This window comes from Hylobates moloch, unplaced genomic scaffold (assembly GCF_009828535.3).
Source record: "Hylobates moloch isolate HMO894 unplaced genomic scaffold, HMol_V3 SCAFFOLD_14, whole genome shotgun sequence".
In the NCBI taxonomy this organism is placed as follows: domain Eukaryota; kingdom Metazoa; phylum Chordata; class Mammalia; order Primates; family Hylobatidae; genus Hylobates; species Hylobates moloch.
This window is the reverse complement of record NW_026652289.1, coordinates 40606169-40624529: the sequence shown is the minus strand read 5'-3', so window position 1 is coordinate 40624529 and position 18361 is coordinate 40606169.

Genomic DNA, 18361 nt, shown 5'->3' with positions numbered 1-18361 from the left:
AAAATGTTTGTGTTTGTGAGCACTCCTCTATATCCTCTCTTTGGAAAGAGAAAGCTATGCAATATTTAGGATTTTTTTCCTGAGTTTCCTAGAGCTGCTGTAACAAAGTACCACAAACCTGGGGGCTTAAAACAACGGAAATTTGTTCTCTCACAGTTCTGCAGGCTAGAAGTTCAAAATCAAGGTTTGGCCAGGATTGGTTCCTTCTGAGGGATATGAAGGAGGATCCCTTTCTTGCCTCTCTCCTCTCTTCAGGTGGTTGCTGGCAATCCTTAGTGGTATTGGTTTGTAGATGCATCATTCCAGCATCTGCACTTGACCATCTTCCCTGTGTATCTCTCTGTATTCAAATCTCCTCCTCCTTTCTCTTATAAAGATACCAGTCATTGGCATTAGGGCCTACCTTAATCCAGTATGACCTCATCTTAACTTGATTACATCTGCAAAGACCCTATTTCCAAATAAGGTCACATTCACAGATACCAGGGGTTAGGACTTGAACATATATTTTTGGGGGACACAATTCAACCCAATACCTTGGGCATCCTTGTCACCAAGGCATTCTCCTATCATATCTCCTTCCCGAGGCATGGAGGAACACTGCTGCCTGCTCACACAAGTAAACAGGAGGTGCTGGAGGTCTTAAGCCACAGCAGGAGGGCTGGGCAGAAACCTGTGCTGAGCAGGATACCTTTTCAGTGAAGGGTACCCATTGCAGCAGGCCAAGAGAGCCATGGGCCAGCCAGGAGGCCAAGCCAAGCTGTGGTGAAACAGTTCCCTTTGGTGTCTGCAGCTGAGCCCCTGATTGCACAGTGGCACGGCACAGCTGTGTTAGTCATCCTTTCTCCAGATGCCATGAAGTTTGGAAAATGTGGCTGGATCCTTGTGAGGTCACCATGCTTAGGGAGTTTGGGCTCTGAATAAAAAAGCAGCAGAAAGTCTTGAGATTCACAGCCCTTTCTGCTCTAGATTCTATGGGGTTGAAAAAGGAGATGTGAATTGATGGTGGGGCCCCATGTTGGGGTGATCAGACGCAACACCAGGCCATGGAGGCTATGAAGTCCAGCGGAGTTAAAGGAATGAGACAAGACAAGTTAAGAGTGCATAAAGTGGGATCAGGGGGCCAATGCTAATATGGAGGCTGCTAAGGCCCCGAGCTCTGGAAGCCCACACTATTGGTGATCAAACAAAGAAGCAGGTGGTGAGGATGTAGGGGTTGAAAGAAAGCAGTGTATCATGCACATGATCTACAACTGTGACAGTTTGGCATTTTCTTTGACGCATATGGAACATGTTCTGCTACTTCAGATAATGGGAAACATGTTCTTCTAGTTTAAGATTACAATTGATCTATTAGCCTGGGAGTGCTAGAAGCAAGAAGCCATGACACATTGGGCTGTCCACTCACAGCCTGATGCCTGTAGATGATCAGCCACTGTGTAATGAATGAACTCGTTCTTCAATAAACCAGTGAATGATCACATGAAAGAAAACATGGGACTCTCTGGCCACAAATACTGAACACCTTCCTCTTCTTTACCATAGAAGAAGGGAGAATTTCTTTCTCAAAGACCAAACCCTAGACTTCATAGTCTTTTTCTGTTTTTCTCCCCTGCAGGACTTCTACCCCTCAGGGTCTCCTGCAGAGCATTCTGTGGGCAACTAACCATCTAATGTTATTTTTATAGGGCCCAAGGGAGAGATTTTTATACATACACACATGTGCACGCACACACACACAAACTCTGTGTGTGTGCATGTATAAATGATTTCACTTATGTACTGCTACATAACAAACCACCCCTAATGTAAGTAGCACAAAACAACCATTTTATTTTGCATAAGGAGTCTTTGAGTCAGGAAATTAGACAGCAACTAGCAGGGGTGGCTAGCCTCTGCTCCCTGGTGTCTGAGACCTCAGCTGGAAAGACTTGAAAGCTGAGAATGACTCAACAGTTGGGGGGCTAGAGTCATCCGGAGGCGTCTTCACCCACATGTCTGGTGGTTTGGCTGGAACCTCAGCTGGGCTGTCAGCCCAAACACCTACACATGGTCCCTCCATGTGTTCTCTCCACCCGGGCTAGCTGGGCTTCATCAGACTAGCTGGTAACTGGGGTCCAAGGGAAGGTGTCCCGAGAAAGCAAAGCACAAGTGCATGGCATTTTTATGACCTGGCCTCAGAAGTCACAGAGTGCCATAAGGCATCAAATGATATTGGTCAAGGTTATACAGTTTTCCCAGGTTCAACGTATGACGAAGTGGGCAAGCTTCCTTTTGTTTTTTTTTTTTTTTTTGAGATGGAGTCTCTCTGTGTTGCCCAGGCTGGAGTGTAGTGGCTAGATCTTGGCTCACTGCAACCTCTGCCTCCCGGATTCAAGTGATTCTCCTGCCTCAGCCTCCCAAGTAGCTGGGACTACAGGCACATGCCACCACACCCTGCTAATGTTTGTATTTTTAGTAGAAACAGGATTTTACCATATTGGCCAGGCTGGTCTCGAACTCCTGACCTTGTGATCCGCCCACCTCAGCCTCCCAAAGGCAAGCTTCTAGAACAGCACATGGACTGGAGATATTGGTATGTCACCTGGAAAACAGTCTGACAAGCTCTTTTTTTCTTTTCTTTTTTTTTTTTTAAGAGACAGGGTCTCTCTCTGTTGCCCAGGCTGGAGTACAGTGTCACAATCATAGCTCACTGCAGCCTCAAACTCCTGGGCTCTCAAGCAATCCTCCTGTCTCAAGTCTCCAGAGCAACTGGAACTATAGGCATGCACAACCACACCTCGCTAATTAAGTAATTTTTTTTAAAAGATGGGGTCTCACTATTTTGCCAAGGCTGGTCTCAAACTCCTGGCCTCAAATGATTCTCCCACTTCAGCCTTCCAAGTAGCTGGGATTACAGGCATAATCTTTTTCTTTAAGTTGTAAAATTCACACAAGAGAGTAAATATAATATGAGTAGTTTAGAACTCTCCAATTGTGTTTCTCTGACCCTCAGTCAAAAGTAACCACCCTTGTGAGTTTTGTGTTACTCATGTTCTTGCTTTCTTTATAATTTTGCCACTCCAGGTTTTTTCCTAAATAATATATTGTTTAGTTTTGCCTGCTTGCAAACTTTGTAAAAATGGAATCACACAGAAGCATTCTCCTGTGATCTTGTTCATTTACCCTTTTTTTTTTTTTTTTTTTAAGATGGAATCTTGCTCTGTCACCCAGGCTGGAGTGCAGGGGCATGATCTCAGCTTACTGCAACCTCTGCCTCCCAGGTTCAAGTGATTCTCCTGCCTCAGCCTCCCAAGTAGCTGGGACTACAGGTGCATACCACCATGCCTGGCTAATTTTTGTATTTTTAGTAGAGACAGGGTTTCACCATGTTGGCCAGGTTAGTCTTGAACCCCTGGCCTCAAGTGATCCACCTGCCTCGACCTCCCAAAATGCTGGGATTATAGGCATGAGCCGCCATGCCCGGATATTTACTCTTGTATCAGAAAGAAAGGGTAGGCTTGGTTGTGTTGTGGTAACAAATATCACCAAAATCTCAGTGGCTTATAACTCCAGTTATTTCTCACTTATACTATACAGATGTTGTGGATTGGCTGTTACTCTGCTCTGGGATCCAGGCTGAAGGAGCAGGCTCTATCTGGAACATTACTAGTCTCCAGGCAGAAGAAAAAGAGACGATGGTGAGCCATGTGATTTTTCTTCAAACTCCCCCTCAGAAGTGACATGTGTTCATTCTGCTCCCATTCTATTGCCAAAGCAAGTCACATGGCTAAGCCTAAGGTCAGTGGGTTACAAATATAATCCCTATGTAGAAAGGGACCCAGAAGGAACACTCCTAGAGGGGCAACAGATATTTTGAAATAGTATCACAAGCTACCATAGTATCCCTCCTAGTCACAATTATTTGCATCCCTAATACAACCTACCTCAATATATTCCCCCTTAGTCACAAATATTTGTTTCCCTCTTTTCTGCAAAATAAACTCACACATTCTCACAGGAGACAACTCCAATTCCCATCTAACCACAGCATCAGACATTAAGTCCAAGATCTCATGGTAGTTCCTACATTGGGTCTGGATGTGGTTTCCTCTTGGTCTGGAGATCCAGAACTAAGAAGTCTAGTTATCAGCCCTCCACACACCCCATGGGCCAAAAAAGAACAGGGATGGGGTAATCTCAATAAATACTCAGCAGATCTGGGGGAAGGCCTGAGGTTCTGCATTTCTAACATTATTTAGAAAGGAAAGAATGAGAGACATGATATTGGTCAAGGTTACACAGTGTTTACAGGTTCAAGGCATGAGGGAGTGAGCAAGCCTCTAGAATAGTATGTGGACAGCAGATATGGGTAATCATTGATCTATGGACATCTTGAAATTCCACTGGGCTGACATCATAAGGGGCCCCCTATCCTGGGGAGAGGGAATATTTCTAGATTAGGTCTTAGTCCTGCCCCTGGAGGAAGGGGGTTCCTCAGGCCATTCTCTTTCATGGCCCTTGGCTCTGCCATCTGGAAGGGCCTTCCTTTTCTATTTTCCTCCTAATGAGGGTGTGTGCCTTCCTGAAGTGTGCCCCCACTTGCTCTCTGTGGTAGACTGCATTATTAAATACTCATTGCCCCTCTCCATGGGTCTGTTTTGCTGAACCCTAATTAACCTCAGTAGGGAAGGCACCAGGTTCAAGAGGTCAAAGAAGAGACCTAAAGGTAGCAAATAAGACATGGGGTTTTGGCCGGGCAGGGTGGTTCACACCTGTGATCCTAGCACTTTGGGAGGCCAAGGCAAGTGGATCACCTGAGGTCAGGAGTTCAAGACCAGTCTGGCCAACATAGTGAAACCCCATCTCTACTAAAAATATAAAAAATTAGCTGGGCATGGTGTCGAGCGCCTATAATCCCAGCTACTTGGGAGGCTGAGGCAGGAGAACCGCTTGAACCCGGGCAGTGGAGGTTGCAGTGAGCCAAGATTGTGCCATTGCATTCCAGCCTGGGCAACAAGAGCAAAACCCCGTCTCAAAAAAAAAAAAAAAGACATAGGGTTTTATTAGCGGCTTACATACAGGGGAGAGTCTCCAGCAGCGGCAGACTGGACAGGAAAAACGCAAGCACTTGCAAACAGCATGCAGTTTATACAGCATTTTCACTTAATACCCTCCCCTTAACAACCTTCACCTGGTAACCTGCATTTAACCTAAAACAAATGGCCTCCATCCCCTATACGGCCCACATTCCACCAGACAGGAAGGGAGTGGGGTGGAGCTCACATGTTCCTCATAGACAGGAAGGAATCTCTGGGTTGGCCACTCCCAGATTCTCTAGCTCAGAGCACACATTCAGGTGCATCTGCCATACAGGCTCATTCTAAGGGTATGCTTAAGTTATTGCTATTGGGTATGTTTATCCTACAGGGTCCCTCAATACTGGACGATTATAATGCTCACTCCCTGGTGATAAACTTGATCATATGACTTTTTTGGCCAATGGAAGTAGTGCGTGCCACTTTCGGGTAGAAGCTTTATTGTAGGGTGACCAACCTCAGTTTCCTGAAGACGAAGACTATTCTGGCTTTAACAGTAAAGTGTTGTATCCGAGGAAACCCCCAGTCCTGGGCAAACTCGGATAGTTGGTCACCCAAGCTTTAAGAGTCATGTCACCCTTTTATTTTTTTCCTTTTTGAGGAGAACAAAAATGTCTCAGTTAGAAACCTCCTATAAGCCTTGGTCACAGAACGAGGAGGAAGATAGCTGACCTCTATGGATATGTAATGCAAATAAGAAACAAATGTTTGGGCCAGGTGCAGTGGCTCATGCCTGTAATCCCAGAACTCTAGGAGGCCGAGGCAGGTGGATCACTTGAGGTCAGGATTTTGAGACCAGCCTGGCCAACATGGTGAAACCCTGTCTCTACTAAAAATACAAAAATTAGCCAGGCATGGTGGTGGGGGCCTGTAGTCCCAGCTACTCGGGAGGCTGAGGCACAAGAATCACTTGAACCCAGGAGGCAGAGGTTGCAGTGAGCTGAGATTGTGCCACTGCTCTCCAGCCTGGGTGACAGAGCAAGACTCAGTTTCAAAAGAGGAAAGGAGGGGAAGGAGAAGGGGAAGGGGGAGGAGGAGCAGGAGGGGGAGGGGAAGGGGAATGGGAGGGAAGAAAAGGGGAGGGGAGGGAAGGGAAAGTTAAGTTTGGGGTTTATTTAGCCACTGAGTTGAGAAGGTCATTTGTTACTGCAGGATAACTTAGCCTAAACTGACGGAGGCAGCTCTATATGATATCTTTGGTATTCACCCATTCATCCATTTCTTATTGATGTCTGACAAGTTCTGCCTCGTCTTGCCCTCAATATGGTTATGCCACACTTCTCCCTGGAACTTCAGTACTTTTGTGAGTAGAGCTGCCAAGCAAAATACAAAATGCTCAGCGAAATTTGGAATTCAGATAAACAATACACAATTTTAGAAATTTTCCTAAATTTAAATTGTATTAATAAAATTTAATTTTTAACTAAGTTTGCTAAACCAGTTTTCACTACTTAAAATAATTTTAATAAGTATAGCCCACACAATATTTGAGACATACTTATACTAAAAAAGTATTTGCTCTTTATTTGAAATTCAAATTTAACTAGGCATTCTGTATTTTCATTTGCTAAATCTAGCAACCCTAGTTGTGAGGAAAGCACTTTTTGAGGGGCCTGGGACAAAGAATATACTCAGAAAATTCCCACTTCTACAGACAGCAGCATTGTGGAGCAATGCTAAACTTAATCTATCATCAGATTTATGGGGAGCTTTAAAAAAGGGACCTAGGTGTGAACTCAGACCTGATTAGCTAGAAACTTGTGTGGAATATCTGGGGAATCTGTAGTTTTTGAGACAGTCTTTCTCTGTTGCCCAGGCTGGAGTGCAGTGGTGTGATCTTGGCTCACTGCAACTTCTGCCTCCCAGGTTCAAGCGATTCTCCTGCCTCAGCCTCCCAAGTAGCTAGGATTACAGGTGCCCACCACCATGCCTGGTAATTTTTTTGTATTTTTAGTAGAGACAGAATTTCACCAGTTGGCCAGGCTGGTCTCGAACTCCTGACCTCAGGCCACCCTCCTTGGCCTCCCAAAGTGCTGGGATTACAGGGAATCTGTAGTTTTCTTTTAAAAAGTGTGTTAATTCTGATCATTGGCCAGGTTTGGAAACTAGTGGCCTCATGCACTACTTCTCAAACTCTAACCGTGTGAAGCATCTCGGGATCTTGCCAAACACAAATTCTGATTCAGCAGGTCTTGGGGGACCTGAGGTTCTGCATTTCTAATATCATGATATCGATGCTACACATCTGTGGATCACACTGAATAGCAAGACTTCAGAGCGGTGGGTCTCAAACTTGAACCACCTGGAGGGCTTATTAAACTGCATTGCTGGGCCCTACCCCAGAGTTTTTTACTTAGTAGATGAGAACTAATCTTTTTGTTAGAAAAGCTCCCAGGTGTTTCTGATGCTGCTGCTCTGGGACCCACACTCAGAATCACAGTGCTAGGAGAAAGAGAAGGGCTTTGGGATCGGCGGACCTGAGTTAAATTCCATCCCAGCAAGCGCGTCACCTCTGACAGATTTCTTACATTGGTTCTCCACTCTGTACATAAGAGTCACCTTGGCCGGGCGTGTTGGCTCACGCCTGTAATCCCAGCACTTTGGGAGGCCGAGACGGGTGGATCACCTGAGGTCAGGAGTTCGAGACCAGCCTGGCCAACATGGGGAAACCCAGCCTCTACTAAAAATAAACAAAAATTAGCCGGGCGTGATGGCGTGCACCTGTAATCCCGGCTACTCCGGAGGCTGAGGCAGGAGAATGGCTTGAACCCGGGCGGCGGAGGTTGCAGTGAGCAGAGATTGTGCCACTGCATGCAGCCTGGGGGACAAGAGCGAAACTCCATCTGGAAAAAAAAAAAAAAAAAAAGAGTCACCTGAAGAACTTAAACAATCCTGATGCTAGTGTTCTTTCCCAGATCAAATTAAATCAGGAAAGCTGGGAGTGAGACCCAGATGCACCGTTTTCACAGATTCCTCAGGGGATTCTAATGTGTCGCCAGGTGGAAAACCACTGAAACACTGAGCCATTCTCCTTATCTGAAAATGAAGATTGTCTGAGGATTAAGTGTAATAGAAATGAAAGACTCTGGCATAAGGCAGGCACCCGAAGTGGCTGCTATTACTCCTCCACTTTCTAGCCTTCCCTTCCATCTTAGAGGGAGAGCTGTCCCCAGGCCTGTATGAGGTTCACCTGTCTCCAACCCCTCCCCCACAAAGAAAAGAACCTAGCTTGCTTTGTCATTTTCTTCTGCAACATTGCCTCTCACCTGCATCTTAAGTCTACTTCCACTAGCTCTTCCCTATCTGTCTTTTAAAATATGCTGAACTCCGCCATCACTCAATCTTGCTGTCATCCTGTTTCCTGCCTCATATCACTGATAACATTTCTCAAGCAAGTGGCCCACAGCAGTACCAATTCCTAGCTTCTCCTTAACCCTCAGGAGAAAAAGCCTCATTCCCTTCACCTCCAACCCTAAACTTTAGTACAGAGACACCAAAAGTTTATCAAAAGTGTTTGAATGGCCAAACCCAGAGGCCTTTTCTCGGTAATTCTTCTCTTTCAATTCAATTGAACAAGCATGTTTTAGTGCCTACTATCACTTGGGTACAAAGAGGAATAAGTCACCCTCCTTGGCCTCAAGGGGTAGGTCTTTGGAGCAGCTATCATGTAAGCAAGGCAATACCTGAGATAGAAACTGTGAGGTAAAGTGTGAATGATGTGGGTTCTTGCCCTCAGCACTCAGCCTTATCATAGGTCTTTGCATCTACATCTATTACAAATGAATGATTGAATGGATGAATGAACTCCACAGGAAGATGAGGAAAGCCTTTATGGATGGAGTGACCTTGCAGCAGAGTCTCAAAGGATGAGTAGGGTTTTCCAGGTAGGGAAGTGTGTGGGTGAGTAGTCCAGATGGAGTAAAAGGTATGGGAGCAAGGAACAGCCTGGTGCATTCCAGAAGTGTTGATAATGTCACTGGCTGACTCAGAGGGTGTGAAGGGGAGGAGGAGGAGGGAAGGCTAGAGAGGGAAGGTAGAAAGGAATTGGAGGCCAAAAAGATGCTGAAGGGCCTCCTGTACCTCCAGGAAGAGTTTGAATGTTATCATTTGGGCAATGGGAAGCTATTCCTGGGTCTTCACAGGGGAATCAGTTGATGAGAACTTCTGTTTAGAAAGACAGCCCTGGCAGCAACTCAAGCGCTGGGAGAGGACAGAACCACCAGGGAAGAGGGTATGGGGAAGAAGAGCAGCAGGCTGAGGACAGGCCCAGGACTGAAGAGTCAGACACAGGAAGAAGAGTTCATGGAGCAGGCTGTGAAATGGACAAAGGAAAACCAGAGGTGCTTCCCAAGCAGGGGGCCTGGCCACCAGAGTCCCAAGCTACCAAGATGTCAAGTAAAGAAGAACTGAAAGCCAACTCCTGGATGCAGCAGTGGGTGGGGGTCACAGTGGCCTGTGCCAGAACTGTTCCAGTGGAGCAGTAGGGGCAGAGAGAAAACCACAGGAACAGGCATTGCAAGCTCATGCTCCACCCACACATCCCCTTTCTCATTTAGTCCCATGACCCATGTTCTTGCTCTCTTTCTCTCTCAAAGGAAATCCAAATTTAAAAATATGGAGCCATGGGAATCAGTTCCTTTGCTAACACACTGAACGTTAGTTTTCTTCTTCTCTTTTGCAAAAACTTCTTATTTCACAAATTACTCAAACAAATAGACAACGTACAGTGAAGTCCAGGTAGATATCATCCACCTTCAGCAATGATCAATCCATGGCCAATCTTTCATCTCAACACTCATATCCTCATTCTTTTGGAGCAAATGCCAGACATTCTTTCATCCATCAGTATGTCAATATGTATCTCTGAAATAGAAGGACTTTTTATAAAACATAATCATAATATAATATTCATTCCCCAATTGTTTTGTTATTGTCTTTTACAGTTTAATTTTTGTTTTGTTTTGTTTTGTTTCTTTTTGAGACAGGATCTTGCTCTGTTACCCAGGCTGGAGTGCAGTGGTGCGATCATGACCCATTGCAGCCTCTACCTCCTGGGCTCAGGTGATCCTCCCACCTCAGCCTCCCAAGTAGCTGGGACTACAGGTGCATGTCACCACGTCCAGCTACTTTTTTGTACTTTTGTAGAGATGGGGTCTCACTATGTTGCCCAGGCTTGTCTCAAACTCCTGGGCTCAAGTGATCACTTGCCCCAACCTTCCAAAGTGCTAGGATTACAGGCATGATCCACCATACCCAGCTACGGTTTGTTTTCATTTGGATGCTAAGAAGACCCATACATTCCATTTGGTTGATCTCTCTTCAATTTCTTTTAAATTTATAATTTTATAAGGTCCCCTTCCACATTTTTCTTTTTTTTTTTTTTTTTTTTTTTTTTTTTTGAGACGGAGTCTCGCTCTATCGCCCCGGCTGGAGTGCAATGGCGCAATCTCGGCTCACTGCAAGCTCCGCCTCCCGGGTTCACGCCATTCTCCTGCCTCAGCCTCTCCGAGTAGCTGGGACTACAGGCGCCCGCCACCACGCCCGGCTAATTTTTTGTATTTTTAGTAGAGACGGGGTTTCACCGTGGTCTCGATCTCCTGACCTCGTGATCCGCCCGCCTCGGCCTCCCAAAGTGCTGGGATTACAAGCGTGAGCCACCGCGCCCGGCCCCTTCCACATTTTTCTTTGTGGAAGAGGAGAAAAGACCCTTGTTCTCTGGATCACTCTGTGGTTAAGGGGGTGGGTCCTCAAATCAGATGGCCTGGTTCTATTTTGCTTTCTTGTTTTTTAGGACTTTTTCTTTGTTACCTACACACAGAAAAGTACATGAATCATAAGTGAGCAGCTTGATGAATTTTCATAAGTGAACACACCTGTGTAACCACCACCCAGCTCAGGAACAGGGCATCACTGGCACCCAAGAACCCCCTCTCAGGCCCTTTCCCAGTCTCTACTACCTCACAAAGGTCAGGTGACTTTTTCATACCACAGCCATGTGTTACCTCTTTTTGAACTTTATATAAATAGAATCGTAGCACACATTTCTTGGATGACTGGTTTCTTTCACTCACCTTTATGCTGGTGGCATGCTTATTGTAATGATTTGTTCATTCCCAATGCTGCGTAGTATTCCATTGAATATGAATGTTCCACAATCTGTTTATCCATTCTAGTGTTGATGGACATTTGGACTGTTTACAATCTTAAGCTATTACAAATGATGCTATCATGAATGTTATTGTCCATGTGTTTCTTTGGGTACATACTTAAGAATGAGAATTATGCATGCTCATGTTGCCAAGGTTTTAATTTTGGGTTTACTTAATATCACTTTTGTGACCTCGAGCACATTATTTTACCTCTCTGGCCTGTTTCTTAATCTGTAAAACAGGCATAATCATATTCACCCTGTGGAGTTATTAGGAGGATTAAATACAAAAAAAATCTAAAACTCTTAGAATCGTGCTTGTCTCTTAGTAAGGGTTTTATAAATGTTAGCTGTCAATCCTTCTTCCCTTTGTGGTGGTAACTTCTCAATCTCCTTCACTGTCTTTCTCCTCCTGCCAAGTTTCATTCTCCCAAGTTCAAGTTAACCTGGTCTGCTTTTCTCTCTCTCAAACTTGTCTATGCCTATGACTTCCATTACCTTGTACTTGTGGACAGCTTTTGCAATGTGTTACCTAGAAGCTATTACTCCAAATCCCCTTGTCTTCAAAACTTAGCCTCTCCCCTGCTCACCAATCCTCCCTTTTTAGTAATGATGTTATATTTTCCCTTTCCCTTGAATATATGTGTCACCAAAATCTCAACAGATCTAAAGCAAATTTGCCTTTCTCTCCCATATTAGATCCACCTTGGGATCATCTCTGACCCTCCTCTCTTTCTTGCACCCCATATTTAATCTGTGGGGAAATCCTGAAGAATCTATGCTCACATCACTGTTATTCTCTTTTCTTTTTACTTCCACCGCCTAGTTCAGGCTCTTAACAATTTATATTGAAACTAATGCAATAACCTGTTACCTCTTCTACCTGGCTCCAACCTCTCCTATTTCTAATTTTCTCTGAACATTGCCTCCAGATTAATTTGACTAAAATATGGCTTTATAATAAATCATCATGATGGGGCATATAACTGTGAAAAGGAAATAAAGCCTTGGGACCCCAAACTCACTATGTCAAAGGGAAAAATTAAGCTTGGAAACTGAGTCACACAAAAACTGCCTTCCTTTTGCTCCTAAACAGATCGTTGCCTTTGGACATTTGGACTGTTTACAACCTTAAGCTATTACAAATGGCGCTATTATGAACGTTATTGTCCATGTTTTTCTCTGGGTACATACTTAGGAATGAGTATGTGATAATGGAAGGCCGTCTATCTCCCCAGGTGGACTTCCTCACAAGGAAAGCAATTGTGGATCCCAAATCTTTCAGAATACACATCCTCCTGATAAACTAATCCTAAAACACAGTTCTGTTGAATCTCACCCCGACAATGTAGACTTTTTTTTTCTTTTCTTTTTTTCTTGTGAGACAGAGTCTCGTCATCCAGGCTGGAGTGCAGTGGCATGATCTCGGCTCACTACAACCTCCACCTCCCAGGTTCAAGCAATTCTCCTGCCTCAGCCTGTTGAGTAACTGGGACTCCAGGTGCCTGCCACCATGCCTGGCTAATTTTTTGTATTTTTAGTAGACATGGGTGTTTCACCATGTTGCCCAGGCTGGTCTCGAACTCCTGATCTCAAGTGATCCACCTGCCTCAGCCTCCCAAAGTGCTGGTATTACAGGCGTGAGTCACTGTGCCCAGCCAACTATGTAGATTAACATCTTATCTTCACGGGTATGGGACTAAGACCAGACTAGAAATCATTTCTCTGCCCACCCCAGACAAATGCATATTAGATTTCTTCCTCTACTCTGTGTTTACTTTATCTTATGTAAAATGTAGATTTACCGAGCAAGACAACTAACATAATTGACTGTTCCTCTACCCTCCCCTTTCACATGTAAAATGTAGATTCAGCGAGTGCTAATCAAAGCCTCACAGGAAAGTAATCTCCTGTCTCATTGTTTACCTTTCCTTCTTTTTTTCCTTTCCTCTCTAAAGTCCTCAGAAACCCTTTTTGGAAAAAGCACAGGCCACAGATCCTATGGAATTTGTGTTTCTTTTTCCCAGAAGTGTCCTCAACCTTGGCAAAATAAACCTCTACATGGATAGAGATCTGTCTCAGACACATTTTGGTTTCCATGACTTCTGAATGGCAGCATGAGGAGCTCCATGAACCCTCTCCCCAGTGAAATGACCATAACCACTGGAAATTGCTTAAGATCAAAGCCACAACCATTTAAAGCCTTTGGAAATGGTTTTAAGGGGATGTGGCAAATTAATAAATTTTTATTCAAGAAAATGTACTAAGTCTCAGTAAGAACAGTGAGAGTCAATAACATTTGTACCACAAAGGACTTCCTCCTTCTTCTAGCTCAGCATGATGGAAAAGTTACTCTAAGTAGGCGAAGCTAAGAACACAGGCTACCTCTTCCCCCAGCTCTCAGTTGAGGGCTACTATATCTCCCTGGGAGGGGCGGCTGCCAGCATTTCTCATGCCCTCCAGCTTCATGCTGCAAAAGCTCTACTTTGGGCAAGACTGACTGATAAATCTGGGGCTCATTTCCTAAACCTAGTCCCCAATCATAGGGCAGAAACTCCACCTCGGCCATGGCAGGCTGAGAATACTGGAGCCTGTGTTACCCTGGCCTCAGCTTGCTCATGGGGCAGAGATTCTTTACAGGAAAGGCAAGCGCAGAAGAGCAAAAGCTACTGCTCTGCCCAGCACTCTGCCCATAAAGCAGGATTGTCATCCTGAGATAAGGGGGCCACTGTCTCTGCCTGAGTTCCCCAAGCTCCGGCGCAGTGGTCAGAGATTTTGCCCAAAGGGAGAGGCAGGCCATAGATAGAGAGACCTCTGAAGTTCTTCCCAAGAAAACACTTTATGTGGAACACAATGTGGGCAAGTTCAAGTGTAAGGGTGTTCTCAAAAACAATGAAAATTTTGTTGGTAAGCAATTAAGAGGAGCCTGGGAACTCCGTTCAAACAACAAGCTGAACTGTAGACCATCTAGAAGTGTCCTGGAGAGAACCAGGGAAAGCATCAGCTAAGAAGAGCCCTCTTGGTGTTAGAATAAGTCTCAGAGACTGACCTGAAAGATTACCCTTGCAAAGGAGCCCAAATTTAATGTACAAGACAGGAGCAATTCATGCCTCCAGGGCATTAACAAACATGAAAGAACAATCAGCCAGCAGTTGGTGGAGGCTAACGGCTGTATGTGATACCATAGCATGCTGACAGCTTAACAAAGAGATAAGGTAAAGAGAAAAGGAGAATTTTTTTTTTTTTTTTTTTTTTTTTTGAGATGGAGTCTCACTCTGTCACCCAGGCTGGAGTGCAGTGGCCCAATCTCAATTCACTGCAGCCTCTCACTCCCAGGTTCAAGCGATTCTACTGCCTCAGCCTCCCAAATAGTTGGCATTACGGGCGTGAGCCACCACACCCGGCCTAAATTTTACGCTTCTAGGCACCTCATGTAAGTGGAATCATACAGTATTTGTTCTCTTGTGATTGGCTAATTTCACTTTACATAATGTCTTCAAGTATCATCCATATTGCAGCATGTGTCAGAATTGTCAGAATTTCATTCTTTTTTTTTTTTTTTCTTGAGACAGGCTCTCACTCTGTCTCCCTGGCTGGAGTACAGTGGCACAATCACAGTTCACTGCAACCTCAACCTCCTGGGCTCAAGTGATCCTCCTACCTCAGCCTCCCAACTAGACGGGACTACAGGAGCATGCCACCACGCCCAGCTAATCTTTTTTATTTTTTTTTACTTTTTTGTAGAGACAGGATCTCACTGTATTGCCCAGGCTGGTCTTGAACTCTTGGGTTCAAGCAATCCTCTTGCCTCTGCCTCCCAAAATGCTGGGATTACAAGTATGAGCCACTGCACCGGCCAATTTTCATCCCTTGTGAAAGCTGAATAGTATTCCATTATTTGTACTTACCAATTTTATTTATCCCTTCATCCATCAATGGACATTTGGGTTGTTTCTCCCTTTTGGCCATTATGAATAATGCTGCTATGAACATTGGCATACAAATATCTTGAATCAAATGTAACTTAAATGCCATGTCTGCATTGTGGGTGATACAAGAGATGATTATAGAGTAGTACCTGGAAGAACATTTAAAAATGTAAATTTAAAGTGTAATATTTAAAAATGTAATAGTTGGCCAGGTGCAGTGGCTCAAGCCTATAATTTATTATTTATTATTATTAAATTTAAAATGTAAATTTAAAAATGTAATAGTTGGCCGGGTAAAGTGGCTCAAGCCTATAATCCCAGCACTTTGGGAGGCCGAGGCGGGGGATCACTTGAGGTCAGGAGTTCAAGACCAGCCTGGCCACTAAAAACACACACACAAAAATTAGACAGACGTGGTGGCACACACGTGTAATCCCAGCTACTCAGGAGGCTGAGGTGGGAGGATCCTTTGAACCCAGGAGGTGGAGGTTGCAGTGAGCCAAGGTCGACTCCAGCCTGGGCAACAGAGCAAGACTCTGTCTCAAAAAATTAATAAATAATAATAAAATGTAATCCTTATGAAATGATTTTAATGTAATTAGGATAACTATAATCACACTTCAAGCCTGCAATATCACATATATTATTACTTCGGCCCACAAGGTTTCTCAACCTCAGCACTATTGACATTTGGGATAATTCTTTGTTGTGGGGCTGTCCTGGGCACTGGAGGATGGTTAGCAGCATCTCTAGCCCCTACCCACTAGAGGTCAACAGCACCCCTGGAGTTGTGACAACCACAGACATTGTTAAGTGTCCCCTGAGGGATGAAACTGCCCCCAGTTGAGAACCACTGGTTTAGGATGGGGCTGAATAAGGTATTTAATTTTAAAAGTTGAGTCAATTTAATGACATTATTAAGTAAATAATAAAGCAGAGAGTACAGAGATAGGGTCAAAATTATCAATGTGGTTTGCAGATGCCTGGAGTTTGGGATGTTTGCTCTGCAACTATGCGAGGATATCCAAATACCCAAGGGGCTGAGATGAAGCCATTAACTAAGATGAAGGCATTATCTGGCCTCCACCACCAGCCCCATCCATTTTTTCATCTTCTCGCCTGTTGGGTCCGGATTTGACTCTGCTCTGGACAAACTACCTCGTGTTCATCCACTCAGAGGCCTCCCTGGAATGTCATGCTCCCTCACCACCAATGCTGCCCTACCAAATTCAGCCCATAGACCTTCAAAAACCAGTTCAAATCTCCAAGAATTCAAGTCAGAGATAATTGCTGCCTCCTCTGAATAATTATTGCTGACACTGATTGCACTCTGTGCTTATTGCTCAGTCCTTTGACTTATCTTGTCAATATTTCCCATTTGTCCTATGTCCGTCCCCACCTAGGAATGAATGGGACTTCATGATTCTGTCTATCTTTCTAGTGTTAGATGTCTTGCTCAGTAAAAAATGTTTACTGTCTTGTAAATTAATTTAAATATATGGTAAAACAATATAGGGGTCTCTGGAAAGATGGAAATTGTTTGTTTTTGTTTTTGAGATGGAGCTCACTCTGTTGCCCAGGCTGCAGTGCAATGGTGCAATCTTAGTGCAATTTTGGCTCACCTCCGCCTACCAGGTTCAAGCGATTCTCCTGCCTCAGCCTCCCAAGTAGCTGGAATTACAGGCGCCTGCCACCATGCTGGGCTAATTTTTGTATTTTTATTAGAGACGGAGTTTCACCATGTTGGCCAGGATGGTCTCAAACTCCTGACCTCAAGTGATCCACCTGCCTGGGCCTCCCAAACTGCTGGGATTACAGGTGTGAGCCACCATGCCCGGCCTGTTTTTGTTTTCTTGTGGGTTTTTTTGTTGTTGTTGTTATTTTTTTACGCTGCATCTTGCCTTCTCCGGAAATAGTTTTAAAATAGCTCAATAACATAAAATTATGTAGGAAAGGGTGTATGATGAGCTTATTTAATGCACAAGTTTTATCGACTCCTTTGCAATTAATAGTATGACTAACTTAATTTTTATTTCTGTAATTAAGAATGACATCAGGAAGAGGAATGCATGGTGACTAAGAAGAAGTCATCGTTAGCCAGTCACCTGTCAGATATTCTGTATGTATCTGATTATAAGATTAGAACACTTTTTCATCTGTGTGTGTGCATGTGCACATGCGTGTGTGTGTGTTTGTGTGTTTCACGAGCATTTTTAGTACTAGGTCCTATATATGTAAGTATAAATATTACCATGAAATTTATCAACCAAATTGGGACTACTCGAGAATCACCTGGTGGGAGAGAGGGCACTATTAAAATTTCGCCAGGAAAACAGGCATAAGCCAGGAGTGTTCATCTTATGATTTTACTATAGACAACTCACATATAGCTTAAAAAAGCAGCCCAAATCACAGACAAGGTTATTTTTCATGATCATTTTCACTGGCCACCAGAAAGCCTTTTCTAATAACAAAAGGACCACATTTTTTAATTTCATCATAGTTTGTCCTCATGGAACTATTGCATGCTGGGACTTAAAGCCTCTAAACAAACTTCATCTCCATTACCAATAAGAAGCCAGACAGTGGACCTGGTAACAGGGCATTCTGAACCTCCTTCCTAGATTGGATGCAGACTGCACTGGGTGTGACAATAAAGCCACAATATTGGAACCCTCAGACTGCACCACGTCACAACTGCAGGAATACTTTATGAACCTCCAGGCTGCAGCTTTTACTGTTATTCTCTTAGCCTCATCCTTTCCATTTCCCTCACAATGATTACACAGATGAGGTCTAGTCTCAAAAACCTTAACTCGGTCCTCAAACCATTTTTGGTAACCATATTCCAAAGGAAAAGTTTCTCCCACCAGGTGGTGAGATTTCGCTAGTGTAAAAAAAAAAAAAAATCCTGCATGTGTTGGAGAGTGTGTATATAGGAACTCTCTGTACTTTCCACTTAATTTTGTTGTAAACCTAAAACTACTTTATTTATTTATTTAGAGACAGAGTCTCCCTCTGTTTCCCAGGCTGGAGTGCAATGATGTGATCTTGGTTCACTGCATCCACTGCCTCCTAGGTTCAAGCGATTCTCCTGCCTCAGCCTCCTGAGTAGCTGGGATTACAGGCACACTTCACCACACTCAGCTAATTTTTGTACTTTCAGTAGAGATGGTGTTTTGCCAATTGGCCAGACTGGTCTCAAA